Genomic DNA, 17,359 nt, shown 5'->3' on the forward strand with positions numbered 1-17,359 from the left:
CTCCAGCGTCGATTATCCCAGTGTTGACGATCCCTACACCAACGACGTCTTGCCTGAATGTGATGATCTCTCAAACAAGGGATCACGCTCGGGCGCGAAGGTGACCCCTATGCAGTCGATTCCGAATCGTCTGGCCACTCACTCTCACACCAGTGTCTGTTTGAAGACGAGTGCTGATCTGATTTGCTGTTATGACACGATTTCTCAAGGCCAAGGTACGGATAAATCGATCCTGGGCTTGAGTTGTCGCCCTTGGTCGACCTGAGCGTGGTCTGTCCTGTACAGATTGTGTATCACGGTATCTGGACCATAGCCTGCTTATGACAGACTGAGAAACATTCATCGTCCGCGCCACAACCGCCTGTGTTGTGCCGATCTGTAGCATGCCAAGGGCACGTAACCTTTCATTTTGGGTAAGCCGACGCATATCAAAATTTGTTTTCTGGTCACTAAAACAATTAAACTGATGTTTCCCCCCTGTAATTCAATGCCACAATGACTGTAACATTCAAAGTCAGAGTCGTGCAAATCTTGGGTTGGACCCCCATGATGATCCCAAGCATCACCTGCATTCCATGCGGTAGCTATTGGTGCGTTTGGGCGTCACATGTAACTGGAAATGTTTCTTCTGTTAGGTTCTATAGTGACTTTTTTCGTAGTCATTTGCATATTTTAGTATTATGCCCCCAAAATCAAATATCCCCTACTTTTTTTGAATAGTATAATAATCGGATGTACACGATTTTCACAAGAACTTGTATGCAGGAAAAAAAATTAAAAAACAAAAACCGTGATTATCAGAAGACAGAAATATCAAAAAGTAAATTTTTTCATCACATAAACTATTTTTTTCAATACCCCAGACCATATTGAACTGGTTTCAAACGGAACTTTTCGTGAACACTTGGGGGCGCACTCATTAATAGCCTAAAAAAACTTAACGGTACGTGATAAGTCATTTTCGATGCTTAATATTGCCAGATCAAAAGGATAATAAGATTTTCCCGGGCATGTTGGTGACGAATCACATCGGCAAAAGGTCCGCAATTGGCAAAATTATTGAAAAACATAGAGATGTTAGCGCCTAACTGCACGAAGACGAAAGTAAATGTTTCTCTTTCAGTTTTGCTTTGAATGATCGGATACCAGTCAGCCTACATGTATATAACTATCCATAATCACATGCATGATCACTGGCGCGCTCACCATCATTGTAGCGTTCTATAGACAAGCACAGGCTAGGCCACGATTACCTGCCGGGCCCGGATACAGAGGCGGCTTCAGGGCGACCCCCCCTAATTTTCGACAGTGCCCGTTTTTACTGCTGAAAGTGCCTTTTCTCAGACCCAAACAGGTCCGTTCCCAACCCGTTGCAGGGATCCCAAATGACTCAAACCATCGATTCAAACACACCAGTCTGGTCTAATTAATGCTTCCACTTTCAAACGAATTCTTGTTGTTTAGCTGACGGTGCCCTAATCCTATAGAGTGACTATAGACAGACATCTTGTGGAATCGGCGGCGTATACACTCATGTCAATCACCGACGCGCATGAGTGCAACTTGATGTAGCATTGTTTCATGTGTGGACAGTACAAAGTACAAGTTACAAGGCTTAAATAGTGAAGTGGCTAGGGAATAGATTCGTCTTTTTTCCCATCATAATGCCTCGCTCGCCCTTTACAATTTTCGAGCCGCATATTCAACTGGCTTTTTTGCTCGATTTTAAGGCTCTTTTTCAACGATTTCCGAACGTTTACTTAGACGAAAATATCAGCCAAATAGCTCTTGGAATGGCTACAGATGCAAGGAAAAGACGGATAATTCTTGGGGGACCCCCCCCCCCCCAAAAAAAAAAATCCCCTCTCAGCGGCGTGCCCCGTCTCCGCCTTCAGTGCGCTCATTTTGCGGCGCCCCCACCCCCCTTTTCAAAATTCCTAGATCCTCCCCTGGGATACGAGGACGGTTCGGGGTCTCACGGCGTGAAGGGCCGCGTAGGTTGTTTATAGTTTTAATTTCACAAATTTTTCAAAGAACAGTGGACTGACAGAATTCGATTCTAATCGCTGCTAGGTACCACATTCAGAAAACTCACCGGTTTTCTTCTACTTTACAATCTTCTACAATGTATTTTTTTTATTAATTCATACCAATAATTAAAAAAAAACATCACTCCGCATATTTCCGGCTCCCTGTAGGCTCCGTCCCCCTGGACAAGTGTCCCACCTGTTGGTAAGGTAAAGGATACACCAAGTATTATTCGAATAATCAGGTAAAGCATATTTCTTCATCTCTCTATTATGAACCTTACATCACAAAATTTCATATTATTAGTGTTAACAGAATGATAGAATTGTAATGAATCCAATAGCTATCCTTTCGATCTTTTTTTACTTCGCGTTAACGAAGCGAAGCCAAAACGACAAATAATATCGGTCTGTCGCGGCAAGACGGCAAGTAATAATTAGTGCGAAGCAAAGAAATCGAGTCACTTCTTAGCTTCGCCTTGCTCACTTCTTAATTTTGTTATTTTTTCTAGTAAATGCCAATTTAACCCATCAAAATGTGGTAGCCTATTAGATCTAATCAGCCTATTCCTGCACCAACTATAAAATAAACTATCAATAAATAGTATTTTATCACCTGATCTGATGAAAGTCGATAGTATAGCGTTTAACATGTATTTGTAACTGCTGTCATTATTGGCTTATATAGTCGCTAATGTCTCGAAAAATTATGCACTCTCAATTCATTTTCTTCCAACTTTTTTGAACTTTTCCATATGTGAATTAGTCACTTCTTTTGCAGGAAATAAACGGTATTTAAAATCGATAATAAATAAAAACAAACCATGTCCGTGTACGAATCAACAATTAGTTTTATAGGAAAGGCAGACTTTTTCACGTGATACATATCACTATTAATTATTTTATCGATGACATGGTTTCCTGTTCATTATTTAGAATTTAACTGAAAATAACCATTTTACGTCAAGTATTTTGGTAGTAGTATATCCTGGTGTTTTATGTCTGCTTCCACATAAGTGATATCGCAGACAAGAAATAGGAGAGCCGAAGCTGCTTCCTGTTTTTAGAATATGATTTTGCAATCTTTCCATTTTCGGCCTTAGGCCATGGATTGGGTTTTGTGGGAAGTTCATCCCTTTATTTAGTAAAAAACATATCGATTGGTAGATGTTTTCTTCTGCTTCTGGATTGGTAGATGTCTTCGTAGTGGGATTAGTGTTTAGGTGCCAGGCCCGTCTTACGGTGGCCTCCCCTTACTCCACAATCCCACTCTATGGGTTTGGTATCTGTTTCTTTTGCGGAATAGTGTTTAGGTCCCGAGTCCGTTTGACCGTAACTCCCCTTACTCCACGATCCTGCTAGTTTGGTTGATGTCATCTTTGTGGGATTTGTTTTTAGGTGCCAGGCCCGTCTTATCCTGACCTCCCCTTACTCCCCTATCCCACTCTGTAGGTTTGATGTCTATTTTTTGCCGAAATAATGTTTAGATGCCGAGTCCATCTGATCGTGACTCTCCCTTACTCCACTATCCTGCCAGTTTGGTATAAATCCCCTATGTAGTTTAGTGTTTAGATGTCGAGCCCGTCTAACCGTGGCCCCCTCTTACTTCACTATTCTACTTAGTCCAACTGTGTCCATTAGGGCGTGGATTTGTTCGAAGATTTGCAGTTTCAGATCGGGTCTCGGGAAGAGTAAGTTCTTAGTGTTAAGTGGTATGTTGTTAGTCTCCATCATTCTCACTAGTTCCCTTCTCTCCTCCTTGTATACCTCACAGTCTACCAGGACGTGGTTGGTGGTACATTCTTCTCCGCACTCACAGACGATGACTAGGTGTTTGTAGTCTCGCAGTCGCTCTTTCACCCTTAGTTTCGATATAAGTCTGCATATATCTCTTCTAGGGTGATTGATCGCTGTCTTCGTGTAGATTTTGTCATCCAGACGGAATCTGTATGTGTCAAGTTCAACGAGTTTTAATTCCCAGAATGAATTGACCTGTCTTTTAACCATACTGTAGATTTAGGTGGTGCTGTAGTCTATGGTGCGGAGTGGTGCTGTTTCCTTGAGACCTTCGTTGGCGAGTCGATCTGCCTCTCGTTTCCTCTAATGTTGACATGTGATGGAATCCACACAAGCTCTAATTTGCTTCCCTTCTCTAGGACCCTCTGGTACAGCTGCCCGATTTCCAAAATGACTTCTGGACTTGAGTCAGAGTTGTCATTTTTGATTGAAATCAGACTGCTCAGAGAGTCGCTTGGAATGACGAACTTACTAGTCTTTTGATGGGAGATCCATGATATCGCGTCACGAATGGCCACAAGCTCTGCAGTGTACACCGAACAGTTATTGGGCAGTTTCCTGCTTATTCCCTGTTCCCCGTTTGGCAGATATATTCCAAACGAGCTTGTGCCCCTTTCAGGGTTGCGTGAGCCATCCGTGTACACATGGTCCCAGTCATCAGACGGTCAGTTGTCTTCCAGGTGTTCTAGAGAGAAAGCACGTGCAGCAGTGGGGTTGTTTTTCTTGTCGGTTTTCTGTAGTAGATCTAGATTGACCGGCGGTATAGGGAGCGTCCAAGGGGCGATTGCTGGGGGGGTCGTGTTCATTTATCACGAGCTCCCCCAGTCGCAGTTCCTTGATTGTTTCCCTGATACCCTGGCCGAAGCTTTTCTTTCTAGGATCTCTCACATATCTTGTCTTTTGTAGACGGACAAAAGTAGGGGACCTTTCGCCCAATACCTTGTCGCTAGTTCATTTCTTCTTAGGGATAGGGGCAACTCCCCGGCTTCCTGTAGTAATGCCTCTCTCCTAGTCCTAAGCCCTACACCAGTCGCAATACACAGAGCTTTGTATTGGATGGTGTCAAGCTTACTTAAGAGTTTTGGCGCGCAGTTCATGAAGGCCAAAGAGCCGTAGTCTAATACAAAGCGTATTAGAGCACGATACACCATCATTAATGTAACTCTATTGGCACCCCATGTGCTACCCGTTATTTTTCTCATTAAGTTTAGGATTTTGGAGCATCTATCTACAGTTAAGTCGATGTGCTGTTTCGAGGTCAGCCTTCGGTCAAAGATTACGCCAAGGAACTTGGTTTGGTCTTTAAACTCGACGGTTTTCCCGTTCATACAGAGTCATTCTGCTTATCCCACTATCCCTGCTCACGAGCATACCGACCGTTTTCTACTCTGAGACTTTAAATCCCCAGTCGTTTGCCCATGTCGTGAATTTGTCTAAGGCCTTTTGCATGTTCTTTTGCAGTTCACAAAAGCTCCTCCCTTTCCTCCATATGGCACTGTCATAAGCAAATTTAGCTAAGTCAGTTCTGGCATCGAGGTAGGACGATTTCTGTATGTCATTGATCATGATATAAGTCCTGCAAGCGCCTCTCGAGCATTCTAGTCGAGCGAGTAGTGTCATCACGATTGACTGGCGGGATTCGAACCAGGAGCATTCTGGTCGAGCGACTAATGGCATCCCGATCAACTACCGCTCATGTAATAACCGTTATATAGTACGTTGACAAAAGATCAGCGTGCCGGAGGGTGATAAATTACTGCCATAGCCCAAATGTTACTCGGCCCAGAACTACATTCGTCCTAGACCGTAGACGAGACGAGAGCAGACAGTCCGAAGACAGGTGTAACTATCCCAGAGACAGCTTTACTCTACTTGTGTATATTATAACTTCAACACTTGTCATTTCAAACCAAATGGACATTAATAATAATGACACATGGATCGTGACTTAAAATGAAATATGCATGATGTGTAAAATTATGATTGTTTGAAAACGTAGCGTATACTTTTATTATCGTCTCGATTATCCATTTTATCGTATTTTTATACGCCCACATTTTCATGTGGACGTATGTTGTCGTCGCCCCTGTCCGTCCACAGCTTCCTGGATTATTGCCCCTGAATTTACGAAAATCACATTTTTGGCTTGTGGGCACTCTAGAGGTCATAACCGTATAAATCTATAGTCAGCGTTACATCATTATGAAGGCTGAGTTTGAATTTCGGGAAAATCGAAACTGCCCGATTAAATGGCCGCTCCTTTTACGCAAATAGTGTAAAAGTATGTAATACGAAGGTTGTGGACCCTCTAGACGTTACAATTGTTGTCCGATTTTGATGAAACTTAAAATATATGTTTATAGCCCAAAGTCCCAATCCCTTTCGATATTCGAGCATTTCAGACCATAACCTCCTGGAATATGACCCCCTGATTGTACGAAAAATCGAGGGTTTTTTTTTAAACTTGTTCTGTATCCGTCGCTTACAAAATGTGGGCGTATCTTACATGGCAACCGCTGGTTTAAAATCTCGGGGGCTTTCAAATCCATTTAAATCTTGGCCATCCGATGGGCTACGGGATTGTTTATGTCATGTGAATATAATATCTAAATAATAATTTAAATAAAATTTGAAAGGCAGATTCAGCTCTTATATAATTCGTTTATAACGAGATACTAATCTGATTAAGACCTCCTTCCTTCCTCGATCATTGATTGCTTGTCAGCAAACTAGCACAAAAATGTTGATTACTCAAATAAATTCTTATCTCATAAGAGTTGTTAATAATTTCCTGGTTTACTTTGATTATGGAGGCCTTAATCCAAGTGAATTCAAATCAGAAGATACGCCGACGGAGACGAACTCTTTTCCACGACCGAGCAAGCCCTTAACGTGTCAGACCAAATTCTTCATTGGGGCTTTATTTACCGGTTTCCCATACGTGTGCTTTGTGAGACCATGTAAGACATTGTAAATGTTATACCGGGTGGTGCAAGGGCATTATATCAAATGATATTGTTTAAACCTGTTTGGTGGTTAAACTTTACTCGTTTGAATTTCATTGTAGTATTTAAAACATTTGGCATTTCGTTATTGATTTTTAAGTTCCTTGGTGGACTTTTTATATGGGATAAACCATATTTTATTCAAGTCTAAATATAATAAATATATCAGTCCGTTTATTTAACATTTTACCCGTTAACTGGTACTCTTGTGACAAAATAAAATCAATAACGTCACTATTGCATCACAATTACGTCAATGTTTTGGCCAAAAATATGCACTAGTTAACCATTTCTCTTTTAGATGATAGTCAATGATTTTCAAGATCTTTCAGCATCAAAGAAAAAGAACCAAAAGGCTATCCCTACCCCATCAAATCTATTAGCGTTTAAAAAAACCTGGCCATTAGTAAAAGTGCAAAATAATATATTAGGTCATGTTGAAAATTTGCCCAAGAACCAGTTTTGGGTGCTGGTGGTGTGTCGTTTTTTGAAAGTGTTCAAAATTTGACCAAAATCTGCTTTTCCGCGCTCGCTAGCCTGGAGGTCGGGTGTTCGATCCTTGCATTGGCCGAGAAAGTTCAACTCGATTTTCCAGCGTGGTTACCCTTGTCAGTGATGCAGAACGGAGGGCCTGACAAGGACAGCTGCCTAGTAGTTCGGATGGGACGAAAAACCGAGGTCCCGTGTACACATTGGCGTGTACGTAAAAGATCACTTGGCAGTTGGAATTCGATATAAAAGTAGGCCGTAGCGCCGCAGCCCGGGCAAAATTTCCCTCATAGCACACTGTATGGCGCGTCTTCAGTTAGTCCGGGTTAGGTGCAGAAGAGAAGGACGTTAAACCCCATTTCATTTCATTTCATTTCTGCTTTTCCGCAAAGATAATGCAAATAGTAACGTAGTACTTCCGTTAACCTTGTCCCTGGTTTTCAGACTGTCTCACGCGAGCGAACGTTACCCTGATGTAGGTAGTGCGTATGGGGACTCCATCGTGACGTCAGATGACAAAACCATATAGTCACCCCTGCTTCTACGCAAGTTTTTTTTTTTTTTTGGCGGCCAGTTGCCACTAAGGCTACACAAACCTGACTCAGCAATGCTACCATAGCGAAACACCTGGCTCTAAGCAAGTGTGTTTGGCAGTCAGTTGCCGCAAAAGGCTACCCAAAGCCGACGCAAGTAACGGGGTATCACACGCGCCACATCTTACAACACTGCATTATTCATAGAAATTTTAATATTTTTATGTAGTTATATTTGCGTCACCTTTGAGGTAACGTGGAATTTGGCGAACACAAGATAACGACGCGCCTTGTGCTTACCTGGTCTCACAAAGCACACGTTGATCTACGCAAATATTTAGGCTAGGTACTGGCGCAAGGGTTTACGCAGAATATTGACGCACTCGTGTAAGAAAGCCTTTCTTCATCTTCCACCTAAGGTGCCACACTGATCAGCAGTAAATATTCGCTAGGTTGCTACAATCACTAAGAGGGATGACATCGGTGCGGCTTAATGAGCTCGCGATATTAACTTTTTTTTCCATCTGCCAATTAAATTCTAGAACATTTTTGTGATGTATTAGAAATATAAATAAACGTGTTTGAAGTATATCTAGATTATGTATTTAATGTAAATAGGTATATAAAATGTGTAAAAGGCACCATTCTGACCGGACCAGTTAACGCAACAACAATGCACTCACCATAGAGTCAATAATGGACGCTCCGTGCTGTGATGTCACTTGCAGATCGAAGGCATACTTGAACTTGTAAAGGTCAGTCGTCTAATGCAGAAGTATAAGAAGGCTTTCACAATACCCCTGTGAAACAGATTGTTAAGGTGCTTCGTGTCTGCCTTCTTCCATTGTGACCATATGTATATATTTACAAGACGCAAAGGCTACGTTTACGAAATGTGAGGAGGTTGAGGGTGACGCTATGTTTGCGTTATCTTACGTACATGTATGTTGCGTTGGTGTTATGCTGCGTCCCTGGTGACGGAGAATAATAACGCTCTCGTGTGACCCAGGCTAAAGACTCAACGGTGAAAGTCAAAGTGTATGAAAGGTACTACTTGACTACGCGCGTCGAACAAAATAATGCAATATTCTCGTCCCTGTCATCTTCTACACTAGAACAGAGAGGGGAATCAAGAGAGAGAACGTGATTACCAGTGACATACAAAGCGTATGAGTGACCTAATAATTGTCAGACAAAGTTCATCTACGTTGAATTATACGTATGAAAGTAGGGAATCAGGTTGCTCTACTGATTTCGAGTACTCTAGTGATTCAAGTATGAGGATGAGTCAAATTTTATTTGATCATATAACTTTCAAATCACGATGGTCAGATGGTGAATTGTGTTTGGCTGTGAAGAACGTGTGTTCTTATCAAGGAGCAGAATGTCCTAGAGGTAGTTGTTATTGTCACATCTTACGGTCACACACGTAGTTGACCGTAATTCCTTTGAACGTAGTTCATCGCAGTACCACTAGGTTAAAGTAGGGTGACGTAGGTACCCTATTTGACCCTTTTTGGCACTAATTGGCCCTAGTTGACCTTAGTTAACCGTAGTTAACAGTACTGTGAACGTACTTTAAACGTAGTCCAACCCTAGTAGTTGTCCCTAGTTGACCCTACTTGACCGTAGTATTAAGCGCAGTTCCCATGTTACTAAGGTCAAGTAGGGTCAATTACGGGGCTTCTACGTGGATCTGGAAAGCTCCGGGGATAGTCTCCCGGCCTGTTTTCTCGACAAAATGTCGGGAACACATCGCGAAAGATTTCAATGTCACATCGAAATTTTTCACAGTTCTCACGCGGCCTCCGGTTTTTTCCAAATGGTTTACGACGCTCTCGAATCTTCCCCGAGGCGCATTAATTTCCATCGACAGTAAATCGCTGATGCAAAAAATGCCCAGTGGGCGCTAGCCCAAAGATGTGGCCGGCGCTTAACGCTCAGTTTGTCTTGCTATTAGTTCTTTGATACGGAAGCTTTTACATTACTATTTTTTCCATGTCTCCGAAACTTAGCTATTAATTCGAATTTGAGAACCATATTTTCTGTTCAGAAATGAATTTGACGACGCCGAAAACTTATAGTTTGACGTATTACATTATACATTATATTGGAATTTCCTGTTAAGTGCGGCCACCATTTTGAATATAGCGGTAATGTAGAAAAGCTTTTAGGTCGGAACATATTTCTATTTTTATATGAATTTAGTGACCCCGAAATCCTATGTTTCATTATATTAAGGCACCTACGATTCAATGGGGTACTTTAAGATTTTCCCGCCATAATGAGCACCGATTTTGATCTTGCCCCACTAGCGGAACTAGCCGTCATTTTTGAAAGAGGTACCAAAGCTTATTTAATACAGCAGTTTGAATTCGAATAGTAACCACCTTTAAACCGAGGTCCCAGAGAATTTATCTCGAATTTTACCCAACTAAATAACCAGAAAATGTCCTATGGCGGCTGTTCTATGAAAATTTAAATTTTCCCCAAGGATGCAATCCGGATTCTAAGTCTACTCATATTGAAGATATATAATCTATGAAAACACATTAAAAGACATTAAAACACATCAAAACATACCGTACTTGCAGGTTTGTCGACTTGCTGCCATTAGGACTAAGACTAGTAATTTTTTCCCCTTATTTCATGATGGTGCGAGTTATAAATATACTGATGTCCAAAAGAAAGTATACACACTAAACCGTCTTCATTAGCCCAGTTCGGAGCAGAACAGTAGGACGTTAAACCCCATTTCATTTCATTTCATACACACTAAAAGTATGACTAAGTTTTGTTTACATTAATAACACTTGATAAAGCATTACTGAGTTTGTCTCTTGCGTCTAAACTCAACATTTCTAAGCAAAATAAAAATGTGAAACAAATTGACATTCTACCCAAATACCGTATACCATGGAAAAATGACTTTGGTTGATGAAGCACAAAATGCTCAGTGTATACTTTCTTTTGGACATTAGTAGACAATTTTTCTTTTCTCCCCTCTTCCTGCATTTTTGGGTTGACTTTTGGGTCTAGAATTGGAGAAAAGGGATCGAATTTGCAATTTCATAGCAGTTTTGGGTTATACTGATGATATTACAGCGGAGGGATAGGGGTGTAAAGTGTCCTTCTGCAGAGCAATCATTGTGTCGGAAGTGAGATTTTCACCCAGTCAACATCAAATCCTCGTATCAAAAAATCTAAACGGTCAACCCCCTACAAAATTATGACGAGGAGATTGCCAAATGTTGTCCCCATTGTGCCTATAAAGATTGGAACCAACGGAATGTTGAACAAAAAACTACAGGCTGTGATGTTACAGCCATTTAACATTGAAGTCAATGGGCAAATAATTGCTAGCCCGAGTCCATTAGTTCGGCATCCAAAATGTGATTTATCTCCCTTGGTTTGCAAATAGCTTTGTTTTTTCTTTTGCTTGTCACCACATCTGAAGTGGCTAACACTGTATAAAAATCAGTCGTATTGTTAGATCCCATGGACGTACGGTCTTGTGCCAAACCGCGCGTGTTTTCTCCGTACTAAAGAGACCCACCTGCACTCAAATACCCGAATGTTTGTTACGTAAATAAGTATGCGAAAGTGAAATGAAAATTTTAACGTGTTCGGTCCTCCATACATAGCAGTGAAAGTTGCCAGTGCGGCACGTAACATACCTCCGGTGCAAGGAAAACATGAAACACTTTCCGTAATGAAAAAGCATGTTTGAGAAATCAGCCATTGTATTTCACAATGGAACATCGACAGTGAAACAACATGGCATTTTATTGACACCAGGAATACTGGGATGGCAGTAAGACGGATTGCACGACAGGTGGGTCACCATCATTCGACTATTAGTCGATTATTGCTAAAACATCAACATAATAATGACGTAAAGAACCATAAAAGTTAGTAGACGTCGCAGTACGTCTGCAAGAGAAGCACCGTTTCGCGCCAAACACTGTCTTGAAAAGAGGAATAGTTACCACAACGCACTCTATCGCACTGAACTGCTCGTATTCGGCTCAAATCGACTGCACGTCAAGCATGGTGCTAAGAACGCCAACAATGGAACATGGAGTCATGGCGAATAAATCACTGATCGCTTTCTCTTGTTCGTGACTGATAGTAGAGAACGTGTATGGCGACGTTGGAACATGGCATTTGCACAGATGATCGCCCTAGAGCAGGTTCCATTCGGCGGTGGTTCTGGAATGACGCGAGGTTGCCTTTCATATGGCTGTAAGCTTCCATTGGTAACAGTTACTAAGTTAGAGGTAATCTCAATGGCCAACTGCTTCAAAGGAAGATAATTGACAGGGTTGTAACGCACCACTTTGACAATCATCCTCTTCTCACACGTCCTATATTTATGGACAACGCTAAACCACGCCACGTGCGCGCCGTTATAGCTTTCCTACTTCAGGAGACCATTGCTATGCAATCTTGGCCAGCCAGAAACCCCAACCTCAATCGAATTGAGCATATTTGGGACATTCTGGGGCATACAATCCATCAAATGGATCCACCAGTGCAGATTCTTGGCGATTTTGATCAGGAATTATCGACCGGGAAGGTAACGGACTAAAGCATGCCCAGGTCCATGATGTGAAGAGTTCAACAGGTGGTCCAGGCTGTCAGGGCTACACCAGATATTGACTCTTTACACTGTTTTGACGGCTTTATGGATAACTTGAACATGACATCAAATGGGCTGAACTATGGGCTTTTCCTACTGACCTGTATCAGTCATAGTCTGTAGGACTTGGTTTGACCCATTTTCCGCCCCTATTTTTGAACTCGACAGAATAACATTAAATCCTCTACTTAAACTTCAGTTTTTGTCTTTCCTTGCTGGTTCAATACCTTCCACAACGTAAACTAGCTAACGTATCACTATATTCAAACCTTCTCCTCTGTGTATATATATTTGGGATATTGGTACGACATGATTGTAAGACGTTATTGAGACCCAGTGTCTACCATCGTCACATCCGATCTATCACGCTTCTTGCTATCCGGTTCAAAATGTGTGACACCGATTTTGTCATTTTTTTCTTTCAAATTCTAATAGCAATCGCAATGGAGTTTGTTTTTTGGTGATAACATAAAAAAAAAACTTGATTGAATGCGGGGGCCAATATAGCTCGGTAAGTGGGGAGCTAGCTCACTAACCAGCGGATCAGCGGTTCGATCCCAGTGTTGTCTGACAAAGTTCTTCGGCATTTTCCAGCTCGGTTTCCTTTTGTCAGTGATGCATTACGGAGGGCCTGGAAGGGAACTGTGCCTAGTATGTTACGGAAAGCTGGGGCAACGTGTATACGTTGTTGTGTACCTAAAATTTCCTCATAGCCCACTTCATGGCGTTCCTTAAAGGGCGTTTGGCTCTATTTTTTTGGAACCATAAATGGGTCTAAAAGCACATATTAATGTAATATAAGTGTGTATAAAGTGATTTATATTCAATTTTTTTTTTTTAGAAAAAAATGTAATTTCTAATCAGTTAGGCCTAGGTTCAGTGAACTACGCAGAGTCCAAAATGAACGACAAAAGTTTACGCGTAATAGCCCATTCTTCACGTTTTTAATTTCGAATAGTATGGAATATATTGAGTAAGAGACTTAACTCCTTTAAACCCTATTTCATAAACATGCTTCCGATTTATTCAGAACATGAGTCTTTCATAAAAGAAAACTACAATTGAACACAAAAGCGGTGCCATTATGCTTGAATAGATAGTTTTTTTTAAGTCAAAGCGGCGAGTGTGGTTTTGTATAGAATGATATAACATGGAGAATCAGAGAGACAGAGAGACAGAGAGACAGGGAGAGACAGACAGACAGACAGAGAAATGGGGTTTAACGTCCACTCGACACAAACTAGGTCATTTCGGGACTAACATATGGTTTGATTTTATTTCAATAATTTAGCAGTGGGAGGAAACCGGAGGGCCCGGAGAATACCCACGAGGCTGGCCAGGCGACCCTACTCCTGGTCACGTACAACCGGGGATTCGAAACCACGCCAGTTGACTCAATGACAGTCCTTATGTTACAGCACCCACGTGCTAACCATTCGGCCATCTAACCCCGCTAACATGGAGAATCAACCACAGTCTTTAAATTATTAAAAGTTGAATTTTATTTGAAATGAACCAATTTGTTGATAATGAAATTACTGGTAAATTTTCTGTGCATGATTCATTGTATACGAGCCCGATTTCCGATTGTTTTAGCACATACAGATTCTGTATATTTGAAAATTCTACTGCGTACATCGATACACTTGATCAAAGTTTTCTGGGTCTTCTTTTCAAGTTCATGTACTCGCAAATCCAACGACTCATCATTGTAAATATTTATATACTAAAAGCGTCTAGTTGTTCGGATGGTACGAAAAAACGAGGTCACTTGTACATCTTTTTGTGCACAAAGAATGTTTGAGCATTGTTTTCCCTTGTTAGACGTGAAGGACGGGGAGTGGGGTGGGAGCGAGTGCTGGCAACGACAACGTGTAGTGTACTCGTTGGCGTGCACGTAAAAGAACCTTTGACAGTTGGAATTCGAAACACCAGTAGGCCCTAGCGCCGCTGTCCGGGCAAAATTTCCCTCATAGCACACAGTATGGCGTGTACCTGTTATCCCGGTTGGTGCAGAAAAATAGGACGTTAAACCCCCATTTCATTTCATTCATTATATAATAGCGGTTAAGGGTACAGTAGACATACTCCGAAGCATGCATGACCCACTTTCAAACGAAACTTGTTGCATTCTGTCTATAGAAATACCTATCTCATAATGGGACGCATTCAATATTTATTTTGAATGAACTCGGTCATGTTGGTTTTCGTGAAATTTGTAATCTATTAATTATAAATATCAAACGATCTATTCATAACGCGTATAATAGTTGTTTGTCTTTTGTGTATAGACCTTACGTCATCGTATATTTTTAGTCTCCTGAAATTGAGAGTGTCAGATAATAATAATTTGTTTCTCTGTAACATTTCTTGAATGGTATTAAAGTCGCGCTGAGCCAAATAGTATAGTCATTTTTCTTATTTAAAATTAACAAGGCGGGGGCTGAATATGTTCTTTAGATATCAATGTAGATGATTAACTAAAAAAAACTCAAGTTAAGTGCCTCCTTGATCTCGATGTTCATAGATAGAAAATAAGTATTCTCCAACAATTGTTAACGTTCGCGTTCTAAGATGTAAAATGATGACGACATTAAATAAATAGAAAGTAATGACATCTTTAAGCCGGACTTATGTCGTTTTTTCGCTATTTGAAACGAGTTGCAGATAGTTTATCCTGGCTAACTGTCCTTAGGGGGTGAGGGGCAACTCATTTTTATACTGAAGTCAGCTGAAGCCAATTGCTCAGTTGCCAGATCGCCAGTTGCTCAGGGTTTTAATGTCGACATAGATGGCCATAACTTTTGTTTGGACTGATCGATTTTGATATAAAAAAAATTGATCATATATACTTAGCTAAGGCCAATGTTGGCTTAATATGTGATCTGACCAGCCGGTCTGTCTGGCTTTATTCTCATATGCAATAAAAACATCTTCTCTTCTTGTTATATCTATTACGTTAAAAACACAAAATACTTCATTGTGTGAATAATGCGTTACATCCATTAGATATTCATTACACAATGCGTAGAAGTAGTCTTTAGGGACAAGTAGAAGTATTCTTAAGTGGCAGGTACACGAAAACTAAATTCAAGCTCAACAGCCACTCGTTCCTAATCAATTAGTCTTCTTGTCAAAAACCGAATAATTATGACCAAAATCGATACGAACTTTACCAGAATGAAATTGACCAATATTAATTGGAGTCAATTATGCGTTTAACTTCCTGTACCGAGCCAACTGCAGAGAGAGAGAGAGGGAGAGAGAGAGAGAGAGAGGGGGGGGTGACGCAACACAAACTATGTAATTGTGGGACTGACACATGGTAGAATTTTATTTCAGTCATTCGCATGCGCGTAAGTGTAGTGGTTGGAAAGCGGGGAACCATGGAGAAAACCTACGAGGTGGGGGTAGCCAAGTGGTCTAGAGTGTTGCGCTTTGAGCTCCCGGTCACCTCTGACTTGCGGTCATGGTTTCGAACTCTGGTGTGAGCGTTTATGACTTAGGGGGCCTTCTCAACCTCGTGGGTTTACTTCCGGTACTGCGGTTTCTTCCCACAGGACGTCCCCTGCGCCTATACGTTAAGCATAATAAAATAAGACAGGTGGTAGTAGACGTTAAACACTAATAGAAAAAGAAAAAAACTCCACTTGAAGCGATAGACCATTCGGCCACTCAATCTCAGGCTCATTGCAACTCCAAAATGAATCTGAACATATCAACGACAACTGAAACTCTGCCCCGTCGATTGCAAATAACATTTTCGCCGGAACTATTTTATTTATTAAAAATTGCACTTTAAAAATTAAAAAAAAAATACTTCCAGTCCAATATTCTGGTATAAAACTTTCGCTCAAATACTGCACCCAGAAGATTAGTGGTCTCATACATGTAGATAAGCAACCCATCACAGGGACAAACACAAAGACATGACGGATACCGTTATGGAAATACAGTGTGCATAGGACGTAAATACAATTTCTAATATCTGACTAGAAATCGTGCATATAAAAAAATGTTCCAGATAAGACATTAAGTTTCTAATGTGCGTTTTTTTTTATAGATTCATATACTAACTGTAATCTATGTACACTCCCAATACGCACGAGAGGTGGTATCAGATGTTCTATTAACGGTAAGCATAGCCTCCGCTTCCCCTTTTAATAGCTAAACTGAGCGGTCGCTTGGGCTAGGTTTAATTCTGGTCAATTTACCTATAAAGCATTCTGCTGGACGTGAATGTTACCACCAAATGATTTAAAGAATATAACAAGGTGTGCAGATTATATTTTTTTTTTACTTTAGTAACCATTGTGAAAATCTTCACTAAACTATATAATGGATTTACGAGGGCAAAAGGTGATAGTCTTGCCGACTGGCAAACTATACTAGCTCAGAGAGTGGGGGTGAAAAGAAAATACTTTGTGTCTGTGATGTGCTTTCATCTCTGACGTATGTTACCCCTTTCTTAACTAGTATTCATTAGTTATTTTGAATATTCATTTTTGTTTGGTAGGGTGGGAGAGGGGGGGGGGGCGAGTTGATCTCTAAAAGTAATATCAGTCCAAAACTGATTCAATTTCATACAGTATTAATTGATAGCACAGTACATCACAAATTTACACCCCAGAAGAAACCGCCCTCGCCCATGCACTCCCGATGGCGAGGGGGCGGGGTGGGGGAATGTAACAGGAACTTGCAACCCCAGGCATGGAATCTCAAAAATATACCTCACGAAGTACATGTGTATATATAAGAACGGGTCTCTGATATACAAACAATCACACACAACATAATCCAGTCAATATCTCAATCAACAGATGATCTAGAGTTGATCATGGGCATACCATGTGAATAAGTATCTAA

Source organism: Patella vulgata, chromosome 1 (assembly GCF_932274485.2).
Source record: "Patella vulgata chromosome 1, xgPatVulg1.2, whole genome shotgun sequence".
Classification (NCBI taxonomy): Eukaryota; Metazoa; Mollusca; class Gastropoda; family Patellidae; genus Patella; species Patella vulgata.